Raw genomic sequence first — 27,309 nt, forward strand, 5'->3', positions numbered from 1 at the left:
ATGTTCAATGTTATCCTGCTGCTGACACCATAAAAATTTTTTTAACTGAAGTATAGTTGATGTACAATGTCATGTTTAGTTTCAGGTAAACAACCAAGTAGTTCAGTTATATATATTATACTATATATTACATGTAAACAGGTACGTATGTATTCTTTTTCAGATTCTTTTCCCTTATAGGTTAGTACAAATTATTGAGTGTAGTTCCCTGTGCTATACAATAGGTCCTTGTTGGTTATCTATCTTTTTTTTTTTTTGTCTTTTTGTCTTTTGTTGTTGCTGTTGCTGTTGTTGCTATTTCTTGGGCCGCTCCCGCGGCATATGGAGGTTCCCAGGCTAGGGGTTGAATCGGAGCTGTAGCCACCGGCCTACGCCAGAGCCACAGCAACGTGGGATCCGAGCCGCGTCTGCACCCTACACCACAGCTCACAGCAACGCCGGATGGTTAACCCACTGAGCAAGGGCAGGGACCGAACCCGCAACCTCATGGTTCCTAGTCGGATTCGTTAACCACTGCGCCACGACGGGAACTCCTGGTTATCTATCTTTATCTATAGTACTATGTATCTGTTAATCCCAAACTCCAAATTTATCCCCCCCGCACTTCCTCTTTGGTAACCATAAGTTTGTTTTCTGTGCCTGTCGGTCTATTTCTATTTTGTATATATGTTCATTTATATCATTGTTTTAGATTCCACATACAAGTGATACCATATGATGTTTGTCTTTCACTGACTAACTTCACTTAGTATGGAAATCTCTTGGTCCATCCATGTTGCTGCAAAAGGCATTATTTCATTCTTTTTATGGCTGCGTAATATTCCATTGTATATGTCTTCTATAATAATTATTAAAAATCACAAGGTGTGCTCATAAAACATACTGCTACGGTATTTCAATATACATGCATCCTTCATATTTACATGTTTCTACTCAAACAAAAGGAAAGCATAGAGAATATTATATTCAATATTTTGGGGGTTTTTTTAAGTGCCATTATGGCTCCACAGGATCTGTGGATTGCGCCTCTGGAGTTCGGAGACCTGCGTTTAAGCACTGCCTCTACTCTTTTCGAGCTTACTGACTCTGTGGCCCTTGAGAATTCCTCGAGTGTGTTGAACCTGAGGAACAATTTCTAAGATGGGAATAAGCTCATCCATCTGTCTACCCCAAAGGGTGGCTACAAATATCAAATAATAAAGTGCAGGTGATAAGCACATTCAAATATATAAAAAAAGTGTACAGTGGTAATTATAAACCTCAAAGAGGCTTACATTAAAGCAGGATTTGTATGGCTTTTGTCCTTTTATGACTTTGAAAGGACCGCAGTTATATCCTGAGGGATGAGGAAGAAGAAGCAAAGAAAGACACAAAGTATTATGTTTGTATAGTAACAAGAGCAAACTACGATGCTCCACCTTCAAACAGAAAACGACAACATGGAAAGTACCAGGAAAGTTTTGTTTTGTTGTTTTGTTATTTTTAGGGCCACACCCATGGCATATGGAGGTTTCCAGGCTAGGGGTGGAATCCCAGCTGGAGATGTCGGCCTACACCACAGCTACAGCAACGCGGGATCTGAGCCACATCTGTGAACTACACCACAGTTCATGGCAACGCTGGATCCTTAACCCACTAAGTGAGGCCAAGGATCCAACCTGCGTCCTCATGGATGCTAGTCAGATTCTTTTCCTCTGAGCCACGACAGGAACTCCAGGAAAGCTTACTCTAGTAGGTCTCGGCCAAGAAAACTGGATTGCAAGTTCTTCGCAATCACATCAACTCTCCCTGCCCCTTTTCTTAAACTTTGCACTCTCCCTTGGTTGGCATGAAGAGGCCCCACAGGACCCTATAACTGGGAACATCTTGGAGAAGACCAGCCTCATTCTTCTGTCCTCACGGAGTGGATGGGGTGGAGAAGAAAAAGGGAGAAGGTGCCTTTTCAATACATAGACTGCATTAGAACAGAAGCAAACGTACCATGCAGCCCCAAACAGCCCCTAGAGCTTCACCAAAGCTCAAGCCAAAAACCAAAACAAAGCAGAAACCTGGAAATGGGAACCTGATTACAAACAGAATCCGTGCTACTGTAACTGTGTTAAATCCACGAGGTGCCTGGGCACGATCAGCTCTGAGGGAGGATGGGAAAAACACTGGTACGTCATGGTGATGTTGAGAAAAGACCTAGTGATGGCTATTTTGGCAAATCAGGAACTTGCTGTGTAGACCAGAAGTGCTCTTGGGACCACAAGGCCCATTTTCACTGCTGATCATCACAGGCTTCCAAAGGAAGCAGCCAAGCACCCTCGCTGGCATGCACTGTGCCAGGTCACATGCACACTCCAGGCGATCTTGTGAGTATTCACCAGGGGCAGTTGACGGCGCTTTTCCTTTGTATCACACCTGGAGGAACCTTTAGTCATTTGTGACTGTCTCTGTCTCTCTCTGGCTGTGTGTGTGTGTGTGTGTGTGTGTGTGTGTGTGTGTGTGTACGCGCATGCGCGCGAGCATGAGCACACACAGCCCCCCCCCCTTCCGCCTCAATTCAAGCATGAACCTTTGATGGGACATTTTTGCTCCTCATCAGAATGGAAAGACGGAGCTTCAGAGAAGCAACTGAGTGGAGAGAATAAAAAAAGATGACATCACTTCAAACGTGGACCTGCCAGAGAATGAGCCTTTCAACTGCTCCCCTGTGTCGGCAGCCAGGGACCCTCAACTGTCCCTGACCCGCTGCAGGCTGCCCCCGTTTCATATCTTTTGATCACTGTTTGTTTTATGCCACCATTCATAACATCTCCCGTGTGTATATGTGTGTGTCGCACTTGTGTACTTGCTAAAGCAACTGTCCTCGTGTTCACTTTACAAACTCCCAGGCGAGAGGGGGAGCTCATTAGCATCCGTTATTAGTTTGATAATTCTAAATAAAGTCAATACAAACATTTACAGGGCGTGTGCCCAGGAAGAGGAGCAGGAATAAGAATTTGGGACCCTGTGCTCCTGTTCTTTCTCATCCAGGCCCTAAAGGGTACACGCGGCAAAACGGCCCTAGAGGTGGGTCCTCTTTTTCCTTTTGGACAACACATGAACGCCAGAGGCAGACACTGAGCTGCTCAAATATTCCCAGTTTCCTTCCTCTCTCCTTTCCCCACCAACCCATGAGAAGTGAGGGGAAAAAAAATGTACATTCAAGACAGGCTGAGCTGGGTTCAGATCCTCCTCAGCCACTGCTTTGATCTTCTTCTGCTATGTAACTAATGATGCACTCGAGATTCACTGAACCACTGAAAACAACCACCACTGTTTTCTCACAGTTCTACCATCTGGCCGGGCTCAGCGGGACCGTTCTTCTGCTGATCCGACGGGTGGTCACGCAAATGGATGCATTCAGCTGGCTTGTTGGCTGGGGGCTGGCCTTGGCTGGGGTGATGGGCTCGCTGCATCTCAGTTGCTGCCTCTCTTGTCTCTTTCCCCCAACAGTCTTGGGGCCTCTTGTTCTCCTCACGGGCGCAGCACAGTAGCTGGATATTTTTTACCAATGACTCAAGCCTTTGGAGCCCACAGAAGGGGAAGCTGCCAGGCCTGCTTCTGGAACTGGAACAATCTAGCCAGTTCAGATACAGGGGATGGGAACTATACATGGGGTGGATACAGAAGGCGTGAGTCACTAGAAGACACTCGGGGAGCCGACTATGGGAGCCACCTGCTCCCGCCCCTTAACAACTCCCTTAATCTCTTCGTTTTGATGTGTTCTGGTGTGACATGTTCCCCCATCCCTTAAAGGGGAGTTGTAACACCCCATATCATGGCGATGCCACAATTAAACATGCCAATGAAGGTAAAGGGGTCAGCACAGAGACGGACACACAGGAGATACTCTGGAAAGAGTGTCTTTCCTGCATCCCAAAGAACCTGGAAAACCCAGAAACTGTGGAGCCCTTCTATGGCTGCATACCCCTCCCGTGAGAGCCACGTCCGTCGTTCACAGTAGCCACTGAGAAGACACCCCAGTGACTAGGACAGAGCCTGGTATTCGCCAAGGACCCCCTCATACGTGCATGCTGATCGATTCTGCCACCAAATGAAGCGGCACATACCGTCTCCAACGACGCCCTCCCACAACACGCGGACAGATTGAGCTATTTCTCAAGAGTTCCTTATATGCAACGAAAAGTTATCAAATTCAATGTCATGAGCAATCACAGCAGTCTGGAGTTCATCTTCACCTCTTTTTAAATATAGTATATATAGCAAATTCTCCAAAAATATTTTGCCAGATTTTTTCACTGCCTCGATGTTAAAACTCAGACACGCTATAAGAACTATGGAATCCATATGTCTCTGATTCATTTTTACCCCGTTCATCAAAACGCTGTTTTTGTATTAAATGTCAAAATGCCTTTTATGTCTTCATTTATGAGCCCTTTAAAGTTGTTATTTTTAAATGACGGTAGAACATGTTTTGCCAAATTTAAAATCGACAAAGGCATCTGTAATTGTGTTCCAAACATCAGCTTCTGGGAGAGTTCCTTTTGTTGACTCTTGGGAAAGTGAATATTTTCACATACAGACTTTTGAAGCTTCTTTCACGTACTTCATTTGAAATGGACGCGTCGTAAACGCACTAACGCGACCGTGGTGGCCTCTGTGCGGCACGCGAGTGTGGAAAACTCATCTGTGACCCATTATCCCTGTGAAGGAAAACCTTTCCGTCTCTACCATCTCATTCTAGCTCAACTTTGCATCTCAGTGAATAAATAATGAGACTGCCATTGTCACCTCTTTCGTGAGGGTAAAACAAAGTGCAAGTGTTCTTGTCCACAGTTCTAGACCGTGCTCCCTCTCGGAGCAGAAACACGAGGTGCCCATCTTATTCCTGACATGCCACCTTCTTCAAACCCTCTTCTTCCTCAAACCTTCCTGTCTCTACTATCGTTGAAATTTTTCCCTAGAAGATTTTAAAAAATTAGGCGTTCCTGTCGCGGCGCAGTGGTTAACGAATCCAACTAGGAACCATGAGGTTGCGGGTTCGCTCCCTGGCCTCGCTCAGTGGGTTAAGGATTCTGTGTTCCTGTAGGTTGCAGACGTGGATCGGATGCCGCGTTGCTGTGGCTCTGGCAGAGGCCGGCGGCTACAGCTCTGATGCGACCCCTAGCCTGGGAACCTCCACATGCCATGGGAGTGGCCCAAGAAATGGCAAAAAGACCAAAAAAAAAAAAAAAAAGATTTAAAAAAATTAGAACACTCGAATGGACCTCTCCAAAACTTGAATTTCTATGACACGCCAGTTGAAAGTTGGATTATTTCTGGTAAAATAAATATATACCAGAAAGCAGAATATTGACTAAAAAAAAATCTAAAAATTCAATATTATATCGTTTTAAAAGTTGCATAGTTTAGGTAAGAAAATCTAAAAAGAAAAAAAAAAAGGATATCTGAAAACCACAGTAAGGTCTGTGACCTTCCATCAATCAAACTCTGGTTTAATTTTTTATCTGTAACATAAAGCGAATGAACACTGCACTTTCTCCCATCGCAGACTTACAATGAATAGCAAATGAAAAATACAGCATTTTATAAACCCTAAGCAATATTAATGATAATAATGAAATATCTAGCATGAGCTGTGACATAGTTTCAAATATAAACCGGTATAAATTCACGTTCTTCTCTAATGTTTCTGTCTCAGCGTAAAACATTTATATCGAACCGCTAAGGAAACGTTGTGAAATCAGCCTGGCATAACTTGGAAGATACAAACGTGAGGCCCATGTCTTTCCATGTTCAGGTTCGTGCTCTTTCTCCCAGAGCCAAGGGTCTGCTGATCCAAAGTCACCTGCTAAGCCAAGGAGAGTCTTCTGTCTCTCTGTAAGGAAACACCATCCGCCTGACACTTTTACTTTCAGTTTGTCAAAACATCAGTCCGAGAAACTGAGCTTGAACCGAGAAACATCCTACCTCTGAGACTTGGGCGAGGAGACCCATCACACAGCCAAAACCTCTCAGCCGGAGCTTCGAAATTTGAAACACCAACCAGTGTCAATCTGTTGCTAGGTTAACAATGTTTTCTAATAAACAAAGTTTGCTTCCTCCAGAACGTATTAAAGTGGAAGGCCTTCTTTTTCTTCTTCTCTTAAAAACGCCAGGAATGCAAATGAACAGGCTCTCCTAAGGCTTGGCCCCCTTTCTCTAGAAATCAGACTAGAGCAGTTCCCACTGCACACCCCTGCATGGGCAGGAATATTATGTTTCTATACCACCCCAGAGCTGACCCGGGTGTTCATTTGAATTTTAAGCAGAATCGAGTTTCTCCTTGGGTCCATCCCACCTGTCCGTGTACAGATGTATAGCAAGATAATTACTTTCTCTTATTTCAAAATGCCAGACACCTAGTAAGACTTCCATGGAAAATGAACGGAGCCCTTGTATTAAATGTTATTCTAATAAGAAGTCTAAGGCGGGATGTGTACCATGGACATCTTGTTATCTTATGCACGGAAATGGTGGCAGCTGCCACACACACGCTACACAAAGGTAGAACCAGAGTGTGTGATCACTGCGGAAATACACTTGGGGAAACCTTCGGCAGGAAGCAGGACAAAGCTGTTCATCCTTCTCTCACACGGCAGAGCATTCCTCCCCCGTTAAAAAAAAGCACAAGGTGGAAATCCAAGGTTATGGAGAGAAGGAAAAGCAGCAACACTGCTCGCGCTAGAAAACGACCGTTTACTTAGTTCACGGAACTGCTAAAGATTTTAGATGTAAAGGCTTCCTTTAAAAGCCATGTCCAGAATTTGGCCTTGCCCTTAGCAAAGCCTGACTCCCCACTCAAAAGATCGTGATTATTTGCGTCTTACAAATAGATCTGATAAACGTAACTAAAACCAAAGTTTCACAGAAGAGCTAGGAAACAGAGAACCCTGGTTGTGTGTGTGTGTGTGTGTGTGTGTGTGTGTGTGTGTGTATACACCTGTCTATACATACAGGTGTATGTCTGGCCACGGCCCTTCATGTTCATCATAAGAAATAGCTTAGCTAATCATGCCTATTTATCCTTCAAATTCACCAAGAAAGAAAACATCTTTACTTAATATCCAGTAAGATCTATCTTACTTGGTGGTGGTTTATAGGGTTTGGAAAAGAAATTCCCGACGTAGGACAAATGAATCCTAGGGACAGCCCTCAAGCGACTACGTCTATGCAGCACGATGTCCCTTAATACCCTGTGGCCTTCCCCAGCTCCAGGCTCTCCATACCCGCCCACCAGGTCACTGAAACTCTACCCCCGAAAAAGATCTGCCCCGAAGTGCAGAGGAAGAGGCTCGAAGGAGGAGCCGCAGAGAAAGGTCGCAGTTATAGGCGTCTCCTCCAGGCCAGCAGGGAACAAGGTTCCCTCCCCCGATATGTCGAACACAACTTTGCGTCTAAAGGTACACACTCGGGAGGCCGAGGAAGAGATTCAGATCCCAGATCGGACACTCCCAGATCATGAGGCTTTGAGTGGTTTGCCCAGTTCGGCCGTCTTGTTTGGAACCTGAATTTAGTGATGCAAGAATGGTCCCCTGAAGCATGACTTCGATTCCAGATGCCAGATAGAATAATGCGCATGTTATCTGTAAAGCCCTTTGCACAGGGCCTGGCCCATGGCGAGAACTTACTAAATGACAGCTCTTGGTTCTTGAGGGTGTCCCACCAGGGGTGCGACTATAATCTTTGGAATTGTGAGTGGGTTTGTGCTGCTCTTGGCCAGTTTGCAGGGCAGCTACAGCTGGGGTACCCCGGGGTATGGAAGGCCACGGCCCTACTGTTGGGCTTCTCTGTGACTCACCTGAGGGGCTGGGGCACCAGTGTCTGAGTTTATAAAATAAACACAATAATATCTAAACCCTCCCCCACCCCACCCCCAGAGAGAAGGGAAGGAAGGCTTTCTTTATCACTTGCTTTGCCATCTGGAATAGTCTCCACCACATGATGTAAAGCATTCCACAAGAATAAAAAGAGGGGAGTTCCCATTGTGGCTCCGTGGTAACGAACCCAACTGGCGTCCATAAGGAAGTGAGTTCAATCCCCGGCTCTGCCCAGTGGGTTAAGGATCCAGTGTTGCCGTGAACTGTGGTGTTAAGTTACAGATGCGGCTCGGATCCCGTGTTGCTGTGGCTGTGGTGTAGACCAGCAGCTGCAGCTCCGATTCGACCCCTAACCTGGGAACCTCCACATGCTGGCATGTTTGGCCCTAAAATGAAAAAATAAATAAATAAAAGAATAAAAATTGGAAAAAAAAAAAACAAAAAAACCTGTGGCTTCTCACGACTTAGTTGTTTTCTGCCCAGGAAAGGCATCTTCGGCTGCCCCTCCCGCACTCCCCCCTCCCACCTAAGAGGGTTTCGGCCACAACAGTTTTCCTTGGGGTTAAAATGAAGCAGTAGGCGGGACCAGCAGGGAGAGGTTCCTGGGGAAATCTGAGGATCAGGTGTGCCAGTCGAGTGAGCCTTCTTTTCATCAGGGTAGTTAGCTACGGGGAAGAAGAGACGCTGTCTCCTGTTCATTAACTGGGTAGAATTACTGCAGCAAGAAGGTTAATAATTACACAAGTAATTAACACTGCCTCCATTTTCCTACTCTAATCCTACAGTTGCAGGATTTCAACTCCGGTCCCCGAGTCCACGGGAAGATGAGAGCGGAATGGGGATGGATGGGGTTGCCCTGGGGGAGGGGGGGCTGGGAGGCCAGGAGAGGGCTCTGGGTTTCCGGCCACTCCCTGATGAGGCACAGCTCCCGCCGAGAACAGTGGCAGTCAGCACCGGCATTCTTAACCATCGGGGGCCAGGCAGGTATCTGATACCCCATCTCGCCTGAGCCCCACTCCCACCCCTTCACGCTTGCACGCAGCATATCTGGTGTCACTGTTTATTAAAGATAACGAATGCCCTAAGTCTTTATTTACTTCTGTTTATTGCTATTTTAGCAAGAGTCACTGGAGAGCAGCTATGCTTCTGGTCCACTCGGGTTCTTTAATCACTGTTAGTAGGTAAAATCATCTGTGACAACTAATCCAAAAAGCAGATTATATTTATTTTGGCTACAGTGGCTTGCAATTCGTTAAAATCAACAAAGCCTTTTCATTAGCCCCCTGCTGATGTCCTAAAAACAGACATTTCAAGGGTCTCAGAGCGCTAAGCTACCCATATGCAGTCACGCTCATTCTGACAGATTCTCAGTGCCATTCTTAACACGAAATCTTATTAAACTAACAAACAAGAAACAGAACCCTTCTGCTTTCCTACAAAGGCTTAATTAACATGCCTAAACTCCAAAATCAAAATCATAGCCGCAAAGCTTCCTGAATATAGAAGCAAAACAAACACAGAGAGACTGTATCATTAGTTAAGCAAGACTTAGCAAAATTGAGACCCCCTTTTTTTTGCCTTCCCCCAAATAATGTGGGAAGGGATTAGGAATCAGAAGCATGGTGCCTATTTCCCCACAGTTCTGCGTGGGCATTCTGGCCTCCCAAAGCCGGGATTGCGATTAAATACGCTGTTGGTGGAGGCAGCGAGTGGACAGCAGAGAGCATCAAGGGTTTATTCCAGAGGTTGCCAGAGGTTAGCAACGACTGCATCCCATTTAAGGACAGTATCATTCCAACACCCCTCGAGGTACACCCTCCCTCTTCTCCCCTCCCTCCTGCCCTTTCCCAGGTGTATTTTTTTTTTTTTTTCTTGCTACCATCTGGCTGTCCATGGCACAGAAGAAAGTCTCTTTAACGCGGAGTTGGAGTTGAGGGCTTCGTGTCAGGAATGGGGACGTTCCAAGAAAGAAGCTCACGGCCGTGACTCAGCCATCACCGTGCCACCAGGCAGCAGCCAAAATTAATGAATGTATCAAAAGGTCTACTCAAGGAGCAAAGAAGGGAGACAATGATTTATGTTTACCTAAGGGGAAGATTATTTAGCTTTGCAAGAGCTTTCGAAACGAGGAGGCCCGGATATAGGGAGCCATGGCATATGCTACCTTTCCAATCCCAGACAGAGATGCAAGGAACGAGCAAGCAGATCCAGAAATAAAAGGCAGGACACACACACGCACACGCACACGCACACAGGACGGTCTGCTCTCTCCTGCAACTCTCCCCTCCACAGCTCTGATCGGAAAGCTGCTGGGGTTTGTGCACGTCCATGAGCGCGACTGTGACAGAATGGCTTGTTTGCCCCCCAGCATAATCCTGAGTGTTGTCAAGGATGATTACCAGATGATACTTCATGCACGTCTCTGCCCTAATATGTGGAGTTCCACTGGCCCGAAGGGGAAGCCAAGAGCAGACCTTGAGAGCCATGGCTTGTTTGGTTCTTCACTTCATAGGGGATGAGGGCTGTCCCTGGGATAAAAAGGTCCAGTCCATCTCCAGGAGGTCCTCTGCCCAGCAGCCCCTTCAGCCAGTACTTCACTTTCCTCTGGCTTGGTCCATGAGCCAAAGAGCTGTCTATTAGAGCAGATAATAAAATCCAGCCTAGAAGGAAAACACTCTACATACAAAGCTTCTCTCCAATCAGAGTTCAGTCCACGGGGAACAGGAAGCCACATCTGATACACAAGTCATCATTTGGGCGCTCCGTAATTAAAACTATTGTTGCCATGGCAATCCAAAGAGTGTTGCAAATACATGAAAGGCTCAGGCCCTGGCTTTGGGGGTGGCCGTGGATGCCGTTTGCAGCCCCCGCCTGGGTTTATAGATGGCAGGGCAGACATGTGATTGGACAGACAACAGAGCGACACCGGGTGAAGCGAGAAAATGTAAAACTCGATTATGTCCCCAGGAAACCGTTTCCCATTGTTCCTCGGTCCCCAGCCTGCCTCATTCAACAGAGTCTTCCTTATGCATACGTGCGTCTGGCAGCTCTGTGCAGCACCCCCCAAAGCTGCCTCACTTCCCTATCGTTTCCCACTACCTAGAGGATTACGCTAGAGAAGATTTCCAGGTCACCGCAACAGGTCACTTTTCTAAGCCACTTTATCAGGGAATAGGAGCCACATGCCGTTCTCATGCCGGGGAACAAAGAATCCACTTGGTTCTGTGACTTAAACAGGATGGCGAAACTCTCAGTGTTGTCATATAAAACATGTGGAGACAAGCAAGACTGCAGCAGATGCCCAAGGAGGACTTCAACTTTATACCTCCTAAGGTTACTCTCAAATAAAAGAGCACACGCCCTTCCGTTTTTGTTTGGGGTTGGGATTATTATTATTATTTTTTTAAACAGGCTCTGGCTTTTCCTGGTTCCTTCAACATGAGCTTGCTGTTCCGCGTTCACCAGCACCTCAGGACAGAACAGTCCGAGCCAAGCAAAAGCAAAAGGCCACACAAACAACCCTCCCCAACCACCCCCCGCAGACGAGCCCGAGATCCGGCACCCCTGTGCCAGCCAGAAGCAGGAATGAATGGACCAGTGTTTCCCAGCCTTGCCAGACCCAAAAAGGCTCCTGAGGCCCTTGTGAAAACAGAGTGCCAGCCTTCTGCCCTGGAAACTCGTGTGTCAGCAGGTCTGGGCTCATCTGGGAAACACCTGTACTGGTGAACTTGGCCAGATGCTCTGAGGGGCACACCCCATATGCAGAACCCAGCCCAGAATTAAATCCCGAGGCCAGTAGCCTATGCTGCCACATAACCAGCTTCCCTCCCAGGAATATGGAGAATACTCCTGGGGAAAAACAAAACAAAACAAACAAACAAATTACTCCACGTATGTACTTGTGGCTCTGGCGCATCTTGAATCCCAGTATCGAATGGTCTGGTAATGCTAATTTGGCAGAGGAACAGAAAGGGAGGTTGTGGGGCTTTTCATTTAATTTTTCCACTAAATAGAATAGGAGAGAAACTAGCAATTTAACACACAGGAACATGAACTGGTGACGTATTTATTGGGGGGAGGGTTGGTTCTGCATGGGACACAGAGCTTGCAGCAATGGTTTGCGAGAGCTGGGGTTGGGGGGAAGTATAATGTTCCATTTAATGCTGGGGATAGTAGCTCAAGATGTTGAAAGAAGCGTATAATATTTCCCCCGGGGGATCTGAAAGTAGCAGTGTAGGTGACAAAAAAGCCTGGAGGACTGAGGTAGAAACGGGAGCTTTCATCTGGTCAAGTGAGTCGTGGGGTACAGTGAGCTGTCACTAGGCACCCCCCCAACCCCCCAGGAATAGCTCAACCCAGGCCCCGTGACTCTATTTCATGGACACTGTCTCACTGGCGTACAACTTGTTGGGGGATTAGTGTCCAGAGAGAAACTCTCAAATAAGCTTTTACTAAAAGACCAGACGCTTAGCTATGGCAACTGCTTCTTTTTAATTCCGAAAGCAAGCTGAGCCGGAACCCAACAGTCCTGCCCTCTGATAACAGAGTGAAATCTAATACTGTTCCTGAAATTTTATAGACATTCCTCCCTTTCTAAGGACATGAATAGTGTATAGAGACTCTTCAAAAGCTCGATTTTTCTCTTTTGTAGCAAAATGGCAAGAGCCGATGGGAGATGAGCCTGGGGCAATGTTCCTTTTGCGCTTGGAAGCTACCTGCTAATCACCTGCAAGTAATAACAGACTACAAGGGAGGCGGCCCAGCCAGGGCCCCTCACCTCCATGGAGGGCAAGGGTGAAGCAGAAACAAAGGCAGAGAGGCTTTCCTGGCCTGAGGGGGCTCTGCAAAGTGACCAGCCAGAAGCTCCCCAAGGATGGATTCAAGGGGCTGAGGAGCAGCACTTCCAGATCAGAGGCGACTTGAAACGGGCCAACGAGCTGGACTTCTGAAGTTGAAAGAAAAAATAACACTTCCAGAAAGGTAACACAGTCTCAGGGCCAGCCAAGTCTCGGAGAGTTCCCTGCCCTGCCTCTAGGCTGAGAAGGTGAGCTGCACCTGCCCGGGCAGGGTGCGTGAACAGGTCCCTCTCACCAGGCTGCTTTCAGGAATGGGGCGCTCTTGCTCGGCACACTCTCAGCCAGGCCACTGCTGCCCTGGCTGCCGGCACCGTCCAGGGGAGCTGCCGGATAATTGAGGCAAACACTTGCTTCAAACACAGTTCAAGAAAATCTGGCTGTACATTCAAGAAAATGAATATATTCAATGTATATTCAAGAAAATCTGAATGTATACATGTACATGTAACTGGGTCACCTTGCTGTACAGTAGAAAATGGACAGAACACTGTAAACCAGCTGTAATGGAAAAAACAAAAACCATAAATGAAAAAAAAAGAAAATCTGGCTGTTCCTACTGGTGGGCAGTTGTCCCTCAGTCACCCACAGGGGACTGGCTCCAGGACCCCTGAGGATGCCAAGTTCCTTATATTATATATATAATACATAAAAGTATTTTAATATACATGATATAGTAGATACAGTATATCTAACATATAAATATTGTAATATATTTTATGTATAGTCTATATAAACATTTCTATATTTTATGTATGGTATATATAATTGTATATATACTTATATACATATATATGTTTATATTTTAATATATTTTATATGTATTATATATAATATTTATGTCATAGATAGTATATAAACATTTTAATGTATTTATATAATATAGTATAAATATTTAAGGTATTTATATTAAATACTTCCATGTATGTTAATATCTCACATATATAAATATTTTAATGTCTTTATATTACACATAAATATTTTAATGTATTTTTATAATATGTATTATATATTAAGATATTCTATAGATTATATGTTATATAAAATATAATATTTTAAATAATGTATATAAAATGGCACAGTGTTTGCATAAAACCTACACACATCCTCCCCTGTGTTTTTTTACAGCAACTCTAGGTTACTTATAATACCGAATAAAAGTAAATGCTGTGTAACGACACTATATATATATATATATATATATATATACATATACACACACACACATATATATATATATATATACACACACATATATATATATACACACACATATATATATATATACACACACATATATATATATACACACACACATATATATACACACACACATATATATATATATACACACACACATATATATATACACACATATATATATATATACACACACATATATATATATACACACACATATATATATATATACACACACATATATATATATATATACACACACACATATATATATATACACACACATATATATATATATTTTTTTGCTTTTTGCTTTTTAGGGCCGCACCTGCGGCATAGGGAAGTTCCCAGGGGTCGAATCAGAGCTACAGCTGCCAGCCTCCATCACGGCCACAGCAATGCAGGATATGAGCCATGTCTGTGACCAACACCACAGCTCATGGCAATGCCAGACCTTTAACCCACTGAGGGAGGCCAGGGATTAAACCCACAACTTCATGGTTCCTAGTCAGTTTCGTTTCCGCTGCGCCCCGACAGGAACTCCTATAACTACACTCTAAATGCAGCAAGCTCACATATTACATTTCGGAACTTTCTGGAAGTTTTTCAAATATTTTTGATCTGCGGTGGGTTGAATGTGCAGATGCCAAATCCGTGGAGACAGAGGGCGGACTGTACCTTCACCCAAGAGAACTTAGAGCAGACAATTCAAAGGGCATTAAAGGCTTAGAAAACTGTAACTAAGACGTTGTTAAGGGAAAAGCGTTTAATCCAGTTCTGATCTTGAACCGAGAAGGAATTCAGGCATGTGAGGGATTTCGATGGAAGGAGGATGAATCATTCTTTTCCAGCTACTGAGACGTCAAGAAGAAGAAAAGATTTCCAAAGAAATCTAGCGGAAGAGAAGAAACTTTCAGGGATGGGTGCCTCGTGGTGGCTGTGGAGTCCCTGTCTTCAGACTGTCGATAGGATACAATACTTTCGCTGGTCTCCCAGAGCGGAGGCTTCTTCCTACATGAAGACTGTAGGACGGTTTTGAATTAAGACTCCGTCTGCTCTTCCTTCCCCGCGGCATTTTCCCCTGTGCTCCACGGGATGCTGTCGGACTGGGGCCAAATTCCCCCTCATCCCCCACCTGTCTCTCACCCCTTTTCCCCAGTTTCTCCTTTCAGAGGAAGCCTCCTTCTTTTCCGCCCCTTCTCCTTTATCCCATTCCTCCACCTTGATAATAAGGGAAAGAGAAAAATGAGTCTTTTTCAAACCTGCTTCTCAATATTACTCTCATCTGAATAAAAATATGGAACCCATCTTTATCACCCTCTTCAGAGCAAGGCGGCTTGGCTCTACCTGAAACATTTCCTCTCCCTCTTGTCTAAAACTCCATGGTGCCTGACATTTTTGTTGACGTGGCCATGATAATTCTTTAATCCATCCTTCCTCCCTGGCTTGAATCCACTCTCCTCCATCACTGACCACGCCCTGGGCTACTAGATTACAGGATGGATGGCAGACACATCTCAAGACTTAAAACCTGGGTCTCCTGTGAAAACAATCCAGATGCCCATCAAGAATGAATGGAAACATAAAATGTGGTGCAGACAGACATATAATGGAGTATCATTCAATTGAAAAAGGAGCAGGATTCTTTTTATTTTTGGCTAATCTTTCAAATTAAAATATAGTAGATTTATAACATCGTGCCAATTTCTGCTACACAGCAAAGTGACCCGGTCATAACAAACACACATTCTCTTTCTTACATTATCTTAAAAGGAGTAGGATTCCGATACATGCTACAACGTAGGTGAATTTTGAAAACACGCTGAACAAAGTAAGTCAGACAATATTAAATGATCCCATTTACATGAGGTATTTGGAAAAATCAAATGCATGGAGTCAGAAAGTAGAATGGCAGGTGCAAGGTGCTGGTAGGGGTCGGGGGAGGCAGGGGTAGGAAATAATTTTTAATGGAATCAGAGTTTCATTTGGAGATGATGAAAAGTTCTAGGGATGTGGGGTAGCTATGATGGCACAACAGCATAAATGTCCTTAATGCCCAGGAAAGTACACTTAGAAATGGTTAAAATACTAGGGAAAAAAATAACCTCAGTCTCCCATAACTGCACAGGAAAGTTCCAGTTGTACACGTGAATCAAGTCCGATTGTACGTCACTTCAGAAGATGCATGGCAGCCTCGGTCAACAACTGGGGATGAAAACAAGTCATTTAAATGTATGCATCCTTCTGTCTTCACGCAAAAGATATTCACTGGGCAACAAGTACAGTGCTAGCAGATGAGACTGAGTGGAACCCACAGTTTGCCCCATAGATGTTAGGAAACAAGAGAGAAGTACTTGGAAGCGGGTCCGGGAAGCCTTAGCTGGTGTGTGGAGGGGGAGGGTGGATGCTTGAAGGATGGTTTTGAGCAGAGACCTAGGATCTGAACAGGAGTTCGGGAAAGAACAGAGAGAAGCACGGGTGAGAATGAGAAAGCAGGTAGGACTTAGGGGATGAAAAGGCAGCTGGCTTGGCTGGAGTCGGAGAGAAAGAGCAGAGGGGCAGGAGATGAGGCCTAAAGGCAGGCGGAGAGCAGACCACGGCATGGCCTTGGAGATGACATGGAGCATCTTAGATCTTTCTTGCCCAAAGACCAAATGAGGAGTTCGCATTGTGGCTCAGTGGTAAGGAACCGACGGTATCCATGAGGATGTGGGTTCGATCCCTGGCCTCCTGCAGTGGGTTAAGGACTCAGCTTTGCCATGATCTGCGGTGTAGGTCACAGACATGGCCTGGACCCCACGTTGTTGTGGCTGTGGCTGTGGCTCCAATTCGCCCCATGGCCTGGGAACTTCCATGTGCTACGGGTGCGGCCCTAAAGAGCAAAAAAAAAAAAAAGAGAGAGAGACCAAATAAGAATACTGCACCAAATTCCACCCCCGCCACTGCCCTTGACTTAGGCCGCCACTCGACTGTGAAGCTGTTCCGTCTGTGATCTCTTTCCAAACCCGGCCTCTCAAGCCGTCCTCCTCCCAATGTCGCCAGAGAAACTGTGTCCCATCCCCCGAGAAAGCCCCGCAGCCTCACGCCTCCCCAGCCACACGCACCACTCCAGCCTCACTCGGGTTGGCAGGCACCACGTGGTCTCACGGGCTAGCCTTCCTCCCCACGTCCAGGGTCGACACGCCACAGACCCGCTGCCAAGTTCATTATGTCATCTTCCTTTCTGACTCACATCCCTCTGCAGGAGCTTTCTCTGACTCACTTCTCCCGCTTAGCAAGCATCCTCTTTTTTCTCCTGCATCTTTAAACCCTGTCTTTCTGCTTTAGATGTTCTCAGGTCGTCCCTGCCTCCACATTGCTCTTTAGTCACCAAAGGTGGAGGAAGACGTGGCCGTGGCTTCTTATCTGGTTGTTCCGTTTAACGTCAACCTGGCACCTCACCAAGAACACGAGGTAACCCATTTGTTCATCTCCTGGGCATTCCCAGACTCACCCTGTTCTGAGGTTTCTTTAGAATTCCTCTCTCCTCACGTTCTCAACCCTCATCTTCGGGAAATGACTTTACCTTCTGGGTGTTTTTTCCATGGGCACCCTCACCCCACGCCTGTCCTTGCTTCTGTGGTCCATGGATCTATCTCTATAGATGAGCTGGGTCTTCTGCCTTTTTTCTTTTTAGGGAGGATGGAACTTCACCATGATAAAGGCCTGATCCTTAACCCACGGAGCGAGGCCAGGGATCGAACCCACATCTTCATGGAGACTATGTCAGTTCCTTAACCCACAGAACCAAAGCAGGAACTCCCTTCTAATCTTCATAAAAGGATCCCTCTTCCCCTCTGTTTCGTCCCTAATACTTTTGTGGGGAGGGACTAATTATCTTTATGGATTTATCATTTAGTTTTTTCACCCCGCTCTCAGAGTTGTCTTTGCTTCAGCTTGCCAGTTCTTTTTCTGACCACGAAAGTAATACCTGTTGGTGGGAATTTTGAAAAATTCAGGAAAACAGTTCTCCGCTCAGATTTAAAATACCTACCTTGGACACACCCCGAGAAACCCAGCCAGGGTTGGGCGGCGGTGGGGGGGTCTCTTTCCCTGGTCTGTAAAACTTCCTGACTTTTCAAAGTTTTCATGTTTCTAACTCACCGTTTCCAAGGGGTCAGCTGGAAACCCTCCCCACCCCTGCTGCCTTGAGCTCAATGCTCTCAACCCCTCAGGAAGCACAGCCACACCTCTCCCCCCATCTACTGAAGGGCCTAAGAGCCGTCCTCTGGGGTCCCAGGACACTGGGGCCTCCCTCAGGGAACTAACCCAGTGAAACGGAAATACCTGTTCTCTGCAGCCATCCTCCCAGCTACTCTATGCATCTCAGGGTTCAAGAATCAGATCACGGGAGTTCCCACTGTGGTACAGCAGAAAAGAATCAGACTAGTATCCATGAGGATGTGGGTTTGATCCCTGGCCTCGCTTGGTGGGTCGGGGATCTGGCGTTGCCGTGAGCTGTGGTGTGGGTCACAGATGCAGCTTGGATCTGGCATTGCTGTGGCTGTGGCCGGCAGCTGTAGCTCCTATTCGACTCCTAGCCTGGCAACCTCCATATGCTGCAAGGGCAGCCCTAAAAAGCCAAAAAAAAAAAAAAAAAGAACTATGTCGAAAATATGTAAGATTTAGAATAAAGGCAATATTGCTTTTCTTTCTTTTGGAGGACAAGGAGCTCATCTTAGCAAGAGGAGAAAACACAAAGCCACAACAAATCAAAATAAACACATTGGACTACTCCTAGATGAAAGATAATTAAAAAGCAAAATAAAAAAGGGAAACTAAAACAGGGGAAGATTTTTTGCAACACAAATAAGGGGTTAGTATTTTTGGTGTGCAAGACGTTGCAACAAATAAGGAAAATGATGGTGATTTCAGGAGAAATGACTGTCAAGAGACATAACAAGGCAAGTTCACTAAAATGATGCACATGACCAGCAAAAATCAAAAAAGATGCTTAGCTTCATTTATAATTTTTAAACTGCAAATTGAAATAACTCTTAAGACACCGCTTCCCAACAGTAAATTGGCAAAAAATCTGAAAGTTGGATAGACACCAGGGCTAACCAGGAAATGGAGAGCAATACAATCTTGGTAGATGTATTAATTTATACAATGTTTATAGTGGTTTACAATTATGTAAATTGTATGTGTATATTTTATGCCACTTTCTAATGATCCACTGAGAGTTTTTTATCAAATCAAAAATGAAGATAGAGCAATCCTATCTTAGATATCTCTCCTACAGGCATAAGAACACAGGACTCAAAAAATGGACATAGCAGAGTTCCCACTGTGGTTCAGTAGGTTCAGAACCTGACTGCATCGGCTCCAGTTGCTACAGAGACGCAGGTTCCATCCCCAGCCCGGTGCAATGGGTTAAAGGATCCATCATTGCTGCAGTTGCAGCATAGGTCACAGCTGCTGCTCGAAGCTGAGACTTGTATTCGGTCCCTGGTCTGGGAATTTCCATATGCCAGAGGTGCAGCCACAAAAAGAAAAAAAGAAAAAAAAAAAACTGACATAGCATTATTGGAACCAAACTGAAAGTAAAAGGGTTAAAAGTGCATCAGTAAGAATGGCCATATAATATGTGATGACAGGTCTATCTAAGGGGATAACGAGTATGTGCTCGTGAAAAGAGCGCACATGTTAACATGTAAACTGCAGACCTATACGTGGTATGGTTGCATTTTCTAGTTGAACATGAAACTAAGATCGGTATCTCTATAAACATTGGAATTTGTAGAAAAAGTTATTAATAAACTGTGAAGAGTGACTCCCGGGCATACATGGCAAAGGATGCTTCGGCTTCTGCTTTCTTTCCCTCCACAAAATATTTTTCAACGGTGCCACAGGTCTCTCTCCTTGGCACTCGGCGCTCCTCACGGTGGATGCTCCACGAATGCTGGTTAAAGAGCATCCTTTGCTGACCATCTTGACCGCGTACAACTCTGCCAGCCTGGTCCCTCTGCGAGCCTAGCCTGACCACACATCACCCTTCGCTGGTTAGGTCTGTGTCCAGCCTCGTGGTTCATAGCTCCCCACCGTTTCACTCACCACGTGATTCAGTTTGGATAAAAAATCGCAAAATTTCACTGAAGCCTTGGTGGTGTTAATTGGCTACTTTCTCCTCAAACTCTCCTTCACATTCCCCCCTCCCTTTCCTCCCCCCCCACCCCGCCCCGCTCTTTAGGGCCACACTCGGGCATAGGGGTCGAACCGGAGCTGCAGGTGCCCGCCTATGCCACAGCCGTCGCAATGTCAGACCCTTAACCCACTGAGTGAGACCAGGGATCGGGGTCGAACCCACATCCTCGTGAATACTAGTCGGGCTCATTACCACTGAGCCACGACAGGAACGCCTCACTGACTCTTTTCCGTGTTTTTCTTCCTGAAGTTTGGTTTTCTTTAAAGCTCTTTCTAGGCTTAGGCCCCACGATGACCCGCCTTTGCTCACGACTGCACGCGAGGGTTGTCTGTCTCTTTTTTATTTTTTCAGGCTTATGTGCCATGGGAGCCTCATGACTAAGACGGCCTACAGCTCAAGTCCTAACGGACTACACCCGAAAGAGGCCCCGTCTCCCTCCTAGATGATACCCCTCTTGGTCCAATTTCTGGAAGATGCCCTGGGTGGTAGGGCTATTATTTCAGTCATCACTTTCTCCATCACAGGGCAGTAGAGCAAAGCAAACTCCAGAGTGGGACGGTCCAGATTTTCTCAAGTGAACACATGCTTCAATAATAAAAACACTAAAGACAGTCAATGTCTCCCAATGATTTCTAAAGCAACGGCAAATCATCTGCCAAACGCAATGCCCTGCTCTCCATGGGGATGAAACCCTTCTCCTTCCTTAACCCGACCTTCTCACATTTTTTCCATTCATGCTTTACAGTTTTCAGCCTCACCCCCACCTCCAGTGTTTGGGAAATTTTAAGAGCTGGCTCTCAAATGAAAAATTAAAAAAAAAACCCAATTTGTATCATTCGCCAATTTCCTTGGTATAAATATTCCCATTATGGCTGACTCCAAGCCCCCAACACGACATCATGAAACACAGAGTTGGGAAGAAAGGTGTATCATTCCATAGTATTTTCACCATCCAGCTACAATATAGGCAGACCTCAAGAGCACAGAGAATGGCAATATAAGGGAGAAAATAATTAGAGAGCAGTCAGTTCTAAGTATCTATTGCTTTCATCTTTTATTTTTAAGATAACGGATTTACTCTAAGTTTATGTAAATCACTTTTTCATACTACTTCATGAAAGCTGGCTCTCAGAATTCCTAGAAAGTGAACACTCAGCTCTCTTGGGATCAGCAGGTGTCAGCACACAGCGGTGCCCCCTCCCTCAAGCATCCTCCCGTTGACTCCAGCTCCGCCTCCCTCCCGAACTGGCCCTCCTTGCTTCCTCCACCAACCCCTACGCGTCCCGCAGTGCGTGACGACAGCACCCTACCGCCCCTTTCCTTGGCCAATGGCCCAAGCATTTGTAAAGAATACTATACATTTCACAGGCCAGCCTGCATATTTTACTTTCTTTTTCACTGTGTATCACGCTTTTTCCCACCTCATGGGAGAATCAGAATTGGATCATTTTGGGGAGTTCCCGCTGGTGGTCCAGCGGAAATGAATCTGACTAGCATTCATGAGACGCAGGTTGAATCCCTTGCCTGGCTCAGTGGGTTAAGGATCCGGCGTTGCCGTGAACTGTAGGTGTGGGTTGCAGATGCAGCTCGGATCCTGCATGGCTGTGGCTGTGGCATAGGCCAGCAGCTGCAGCTCCGATTCGACCCCTAGTCTGGGAATCTCCATATGCCTCAGGTGTGACCCTAAAAAGAAAAAAAAAAAAGAATTGGATCATTTTTGTTTCATACCAGTGATTATCAACTGAGCAAAAGGAGGCAGACTGTATATTTGAGAATACTTGAAAATCTGGGTACCGTTTCAAGACTCTCCTCCTAGTCAAGGGATGATGAAATTTCATTTCCAATGTCTATGATACTGAGGTTAGAGAACCATGATTTTATATTTGCAAATCTTAGCCCAACCCACATCTGGCATATGGTAAGCGCTCAGAAATTACTTAGAAATTGAAGAGATCAGATATTTTAGAAGAAAAGCAAATTCTATCAACTAATTTCCCAGTTAGCTAAAAATGTGGATTCCTGTCCAGGTAGGTTTTCGTTTTTTTTTTTTTATAGAAAGAAACCACAATGCAGTCCTGGTAGCTATGTTGAGGTGTGCCAGTGAGAAAGCAGGTTTAAAAGTCAGGCTATTCTTTCTTATAAGGGAGGTGACATAAATGTTTTTTTTTTGTTGGTTTTTTTTTTTTTCCATAAATGTTTTTTATCAGAAACCTAAAGCACAAGCACATTGCAACGAACGGGGTAAAGTGGTTGACGCCTTTAATAATGTGAAAACGATTGGAAATTCCTGTCACATTTGTAGAGATCTCTGGGTCACGGAAACACACATACACGCATGCTCCTGAGTACAATTGTCCCGAGTACAGGTCTGAGTACAATTACATGTGGTCTGATCATACACTTACTGCAAAACATTTTTAAACTCCAAGTGTGATGGCTGTGAACTAACTTCATTAGAAATGACAGTCTTTAGAGATCAAATGTTTTCGCTCCTACTTACTTTGAAATAGCATCAGTCTCCCACAAAACTCAACAACAGGAAAGCCAGAGAAAGTTAATGGCTTGCGTGTTCCCATGGAAATTTTGGTTTACCCTAAAACAGCCAAAGACGAGCACCCTTGGTAACCTCCACTGCAGAACCAGAACGGCCGCATCACACCCTTTGGAGATCAGAGAAGGGATGTCAGATTCTTACACGTCCAAATCCATTGGGTTTCTCTGGGCACATACCCAGTGGCTGAAGCTTCCTGAGAGGCATTCACCAGCCATCCTGAAACAGCCACTCTGTAAATGAGTGGGTCTTTCTCTTTTAATTGGGACTTACAGTTGCCCCGAGAAAGAAGACTATTTCTTTTTTTCAGGCGATCTGTTTAGTAAAGAAAAAACTCAAAATGTTGGCTTCCTTTTGCCAGCAGTCAGCTTTCTGCTAATTCTCAGTCATAAATAAGTTGCATTGACAAAGACATTAAAGATGGAAACAATAAAAATAGACAGGAAGGGCAGAGAAAAAGATGGGCATGATATTCTGTCTCGGTTTGCAAAAACAGGTATTAAAATACCAACGATACAAAAATAGACTTGAACAATTATTTTCTTTCCAGGGAGGGGGGAAACCGCTCCCAGACTTCATCAGATGAGTGTCTTCAAGGTTTCATTGATTAGTTGATAAGTTTGCCGGTGAATGATTGGTCGATTAGTCAGAGGGGGTTGAATTAGTTACCGGAGCTGTGTCGCCCATGAATAAAATGCAGGAGTGTCCTCTCTCCCCCCCCCTCTGTGACAGATGATATCTGTTTTCTCCTGTGAGTTTGAATTTAAGAGCCACTGAAGCTCAGCCACAGTATATTCTGGCTCAAATGAGCTGAAAATTGCATTCAATTTGAATTTCAAAAATGGAGGAGAAGAAGGGGGAAAAAGAAAGAAAGAAAAAGAAAGAAACCCTCAGCACCTATCAAGCCTGCTCACTTTTCAGCTACTTCCTGCTGCTCAGCTGCATCCCACCAGGCTGGGAAACTGAGACCAGGAGGTACCATAGAGAGGAAAGAGCATCGCTGCATTCCTGCCCAGCCTGAGTTTAAAAATAAACTTAATAGTCAGGATCAAAGCAAACCTCACTTGTACACACATGCATAATGCAGAATGCAACCCACTGAAGAAATAGATTTATCTTTCCCCAACTCAAATTGACCTGGTTTTTTTTGTTTGTTTGTTTGTTTCTTTCTTTCCTTATATACTTTGGAGGTGAGAAAGGTGAAGGTTTTTTTCCCTGGGAAACTCTAGAAAAGCAAATTCTTCTCTAAATTAAAATTAATTCCTCTTCAGCTCATTTAAGACCCTCATTCCTTGTCGCCTGCGTTTTTTTCCCTTCTCCTGCCTCCCATTACAGGGCAGGTGCATTCTTGAAAAGTTGAGTGAGTGGACAATCGATTTTTTCAAATCAAATCATATTTTAAATGCTCTAAGAGAGTTAGTTATTTAAAGGAATCTTGTGATAAATTATTTCATAAAGCCACGCTATTTTTAGAGTGCAAATGCCTGCCCCTTTCTGCAAAGACACAGGAAGTACGACGTGGAAGTGGTTTTCCATTTTCTTAAAGCAGGGCCCACCTGCAGTTTTGAGCAGCACAGACTGAAGTATCACCAATAATTAAAACTAAGCTGATGTTATTACACAAGACAACAGATGACATCCCAGAATCATGGAACTGAATGATCTGGGGCCACTTCCTGATGGTTGGAGCTGAAGGAGCAGAGAGAAACGCAAACTCACTTCAATCGACTCCTTCGCCCACCCTGAAATTATTCTCAGCTTGCGAAGGAAGCAGCCTGAGTGCCATGCAAGAGATAATTCACCTCTTCAGGGTCATTTTCCACATCGAAGCAGGAACCTGCTGAGTGCTGCTCACAGAATCTGACTGATCCCCGGGGGATCAGTGCCATGCAGGATGGAGAAGCACCATGCCAGTGAGAAAGCACGATTTCCTACTCCCCTGCACTGCCCCAGGCATCAGGCACTGGGGGTAACAGGTACCTGATGACTCAACGATCCTGCCTTGGAAGGGCTAGCTGTGGAGGGCAGGGGTTTGCCACTTTTCCTGAGTTGTGAACCCGTTTGAGAGTCTGATGGAAGCACAGACCCTCTCCAGTTGAAGGACCCCTCCATATAATGATTGTCATATCACAGTCATATCCATGGGGTTCATGGACTCAAGGGAATGGGGGGACCCGGGTTTAGAAGCCCAGTTCGATAATTGATGGTAGCTAGAGACGTAAGTATTACATGGTCTTCCTTCAAAAACAGACTGAAGGAGACTTAACTTCTAGGTCTATTGGGGAAGAACTAGGCATCCAATTGGTAACTGACTGTGTGCCAAGAACTTTTAGTAAGATCGCAGAAGGTGAACTTAAGAGAAGGCTTCCTATTTCAAGTATAGGACGAGAAACAACAACAATATTTTACTTCTGGTGCATCGCCAAAAGACCAAATTTGAGAAACAGTCTGGTCCTGACAACCATGGCTTAACGGTCAATGTAGGGAATCAACAGATATAAGAGCAAAACCTTTCCAAAGGAACCACGTGACCATTGCAACAAACACCATAAAGTCCCATGTGTCAGAATATCCCTCAGAATAAAACGCTTTAAAATCTTGAAAAATGAGGTTTCTGCACTTTAAAAGACAGAACGAGGGAAACACAGAGCCTCTCGCATGCTAATGAAATCCTTGCCAGGACCTTGGGGACAGTCAAAGATGTCAAGGGGTCACTTAACCCTTTAGCCTGTACCACGTGGCATTTTGTTCTGTTGGCTTTAACCCAACATCAGCATCTCCTAATCTTGTAGGGAAGGGCTTACCTTTCAAACTGCAACAATGTTAGCGTAGGATTTTTTCCTTACATCTTCATAATGTAATATTGTTTCATTGATGAACCAGTAAATTGTCAGCTCTATTCATTTATGTGACGTGAGCAAGGATCCAACCCAAAAAAAGAAAAAAAAAAAAAGTGAGGTCAATTTCCTTGGCTGCTGCATTTTAAAAAAATCTCCCAGGCAAGAGAGCTAAGCACACGTCAACAGCTATGACTTAGTGCACACTGCCTTCTCTAAGTCTTTGATTTTCCTATATATATATACTCAGAGCTCTATTACCACACACACTAAGGGACAGTTCTCATTTCTTCAAGTTTTCTTCCTTCTCAGCGTTATCATATTTATTTGTCTTCCGCCCCTCTCTTATTTATAGCGAAAGCTCCGGTTAAGGTTTCAAAGCATTTTCCATTTTAACATCCATTTATAAACTTTCAGAAAAAGAAAAAAAATTCTACAGAGACCAAGGGACTTTCGACTAATTTTGCGTTGATCTTAAAATATACGAATTTCTTCAAATAGGAGGGTTTGTTTCTTACTTCTCTGATTCTCAAAAAAAAAAAAAAAAAAAAAGAAAGATAAAAAGGAAGCAGGTAGAGAAGTAAAAGTTGCAGGATTCAAAAAACTCAAAGCTTTGGTTTTAAATAAGCCCATAGTGGGTTTTCACTAAATAGGTTATTTTTTTTTTTTCAAAATGCTGTTTATCAGAGGCAACTATTAGATGGAACCTCAAGAAAAGGCCAATATTCTATAAGCCTGACCTCGAAGAATGGTGAGTCCATATGATTTGAATTAATACCTCTCCTGCCTTTACCCTTGGATAAAAGAAAACTGCTCGGAGTAACACAGTAGTAAGCCAGAGGAGCCCAGAGTACCACAGTAACAGTGCAGGACTTGCAGCTCAGGGAAAGAAGAAGGGGGAAGAAACTAAGGTTGTGGCCCATGGACAACTGAGAAGCCCCTAACATCTTGTTTGGTGCACACTCTCATGCCGCTTGTTCAGCAGAACATGGGGGGACTCGTGACTCCAATGGCACCAGGCCATCTTCCATCACACCCCTTGAGGCATGAACGTGGGGACTGTAGACTTCGGGGAGGGACCACTTCAAGGAGATGCCTGTGCTGTGATTAGAAGATTCTCAAAGGGGCTGAACATCGAATTCATTGAAGGCACCTTTCAAACCCACAGTTGTTTTTTTATTCCCTTTTCTTTAAAGAATGAAGTTAAAAGTAAAATGCTTGACAATGACACGGGATTGAGGTTTCAATTCCAACTTGGCCTTAATACCCCAAGACGACAAAAAGCAATTGGAATCAAACTTTGATCATTTGTTTTACTGCTGAAGAGAGCCCTATTTGAGTACTAGAAAACAAAGGGATTGTTTTAAAAGACATTCTCGCAGAGAGGGAGCGCTGCAGGCCAACGAAGCCCGGAGACCAAGGAGGCTCCCAGGGTAGCTTAGACCTTGACGGGGTCTAGCATCCAGGAAGGAAGACGCTAACGGAGAAAGACAAAGATCACAGGATATCACTTATATGTGGAATCTAAACAAATGACACGAGGGAACTTATTTGCAAAAGAGAAATAGACTCACAGACATAGAAAACAAACTGAAGTTCACCAAAGGGTAAGGGGGGGGGGTCAGGGAGGTATAACGTAGGAATCTGGGATTAATATATACGCACACTATATATAAAATAGGTAAACACCAAGGACCCACTGTCGAGCCCGGGGAACGTTACTCAGTATTCTATAACCCGTAATGGCAAAGAATCTGAATATATCGATACAGACATATGTGTAATTGAACCACCTTGCTGTACACTTGAAACTAACACAACATTGTAAATTCAC

At 44.8% G+C, this 27,309-nt stretch overlaps 1 protein-coding gene and 1 long non-coding RNA gene across 50 annotated transcripts in view; both read right to left on the reverse strand.

The window, feature by feature from the left end:
* The window catches only part of ESRRG (estrogen related receptor gamma), a 663,361-nt gene that overhangs the window by 431,997 nt on the left and 204,055 nt on the right, over positions 1 to 27,309 (reverse strand). For 33 of the 49 annotated variants that reach the window (XM_084979061.1, XM_084979084.1, XM_084979053.1 and 30 more), the window contains one exon: positions 25,443 to 25,534. The exons of the other annotated variants lie outside the window; for them this stretch is intronic. The gene's annotated coding sequence lies outside the window, so the exon portion shown is untranslated. The remainder of the gene's footprint in view (positions 1 to 25,442; positions 25,535 to 27,309) is intronic. 49 annotated transcript variants of the gene reach the window in all.
* Positions 15,546 to 19,792, reverse strand: LOC146398782 (uncharacterized). The gene is made up of 2 exons (XR_014817322.1): positions 18,227 to 19,792; positions 15,546 to 17,672 (listed from the first exon to the last, which is right to left on the reverse strand). It is a non-coding gene; the product is annotated as an uncharacterized LOC146398782 (long non-coding RNA).

The sequence above is a fragment of the Sus scrofa genome, chromosome 10 (assembly GCF_054392235.1).
Source record: "Sus scrofa isolate SSC_HxYL_T2T_F1_AM1 chromosome 10, Sscrofa_HxYL_maternal_Yorkshire_Landrace_v2.0, whole genome shotgun sequence".
NCBI classification, from domain to species: domain Eukaryota; kingdom Metazoa; phylum Chordata; class Mammalia; order Artiodactyla; family Suidae; genus Sus; species Sus scrofa.